Below are 1,236 nucleotides of genomic sequence, written 5' to 3'. Positions count from 1 at the left end.
GTCTCAACCGCACCTAGCAACAAGCAAGCATCAATACATGCACATATTACTCATATGATAATAACATTAATAGCTAACTTTTATTGAGCAGATGCAGGCAATGCGTTAAGGATTTTCATGTTTTTTCACACAATATTTTTACAAACCCTTTTAGGTAGTGATATTACTATTCCCACTGTATATATGAGGAAATAATGAGTCACAAAAGAGTAAGGGATATGTTCAGTGTATGATATTAAATGACAGAGCTTGATTTCATTGCCAGTTAATCTGACCCCAGAGCTCATAATCTTTTTTTTTTCACTTTTATTTACATTTTAATTTATGCTGAGTTTACCCCCGAGCCATAAGTTTTTGTTTCTTTAGTTTCCTCTGGAATATCTTTTTCTCCAGTGCAACCTCCTCTTCTGGTTTAGGAACAACGTGTACCTTTTGAGTAGGGATCATCTGAATGTGGCAGGGGGTGCTCAGGTATGGGTTAATCTGACTATGAGCTCTGTTAAGGCAGCCACTCATCTTGGGGCTTCGTTCACCTGGATGTGCTCAATGTCTAGAGAATCTACATCTAAACCCTTAAGTTCAGGCATTATTCTCTGTATTTTTTAGCATGTGCAGCAAAAATTCAGCAGTCTTTTTGTGTCGCCTACCCTGTGTCCAATTCCATTGTTTGGCCTGGGCATGCCCACCAATTCCACCGTTGTAATGTCTGAATGGCACACATTATTCCTGCAAAGTGGCTTTACAGTTATGCATGTCCTTGATGGCCTGGACAGTTTCATGGACGTTCTTAAAATGGACTGAAAGATTTGAACTTCTTGATTTGCATGATTTTGTGGGCTTTTCTGGGTCAAGTGAGTAGCAAACCATTTTGAGAGATCATTTAGGCCACTTACAAGAAGCCGTATTCTTAAGAAAATACTATTAGCATTTCACTTTTCCCCACGACTTGCTTTGATTGCCAAGCAGTATACATTGCCTATCTTTCATGTTTGAACATATAGATCCTCCTAACTCTTTTGAATAGTTGCACAGAACTCAGTTTTATGAATACAGCTTGATTTATTAAATCACTATTTTTTTAATGTACATAAAAGTTAACTTTTTTTCAGTGAAAATCGAAGTATATTCTTATGCTTTTGTGCTGTAAAAACTTTAGGATAAACTTATAGAATTAGAACAACTGAGTCAAATAGTTTCAGCATTTATAAGATTATACCAATTTGTACCCATAGTTGT

General features: G+C 36.4%; 1 pseudogene; it reads right to left on the bottom strand.

Annotated features, from left to right (window-relative positions):
* Positions 1-333: 333 nt before the first annotated feature.
* LOC126066771 (60S ribosomal protein L17-like) lies at positions 334-867 on the bottom strand (annotated as a pseudogene).
* Between the last annotated feature and the right edge of the window lie 369 nt (positions 868-1,236).

The sequence above is a fragment of the Elephas maximus genome, chromosome 2 (genome assembly GCF_024166365.1).
Source record: "Elephas maximus indicus isolate mEleMax1 chromosome 2, mEleMax1 primary haplotype, whole genome shotgun sequence".
NCBI classification, from domain to species: domain Eukaryota; kingdom Metazoa; phylum Chordata; class Mammalia; order Proboscidea; family Elephantidae; genus Elephas; species Elephas maximus.
This window is presented reverse-complemented; position numbering and strand designations above follow the sequence as displayed.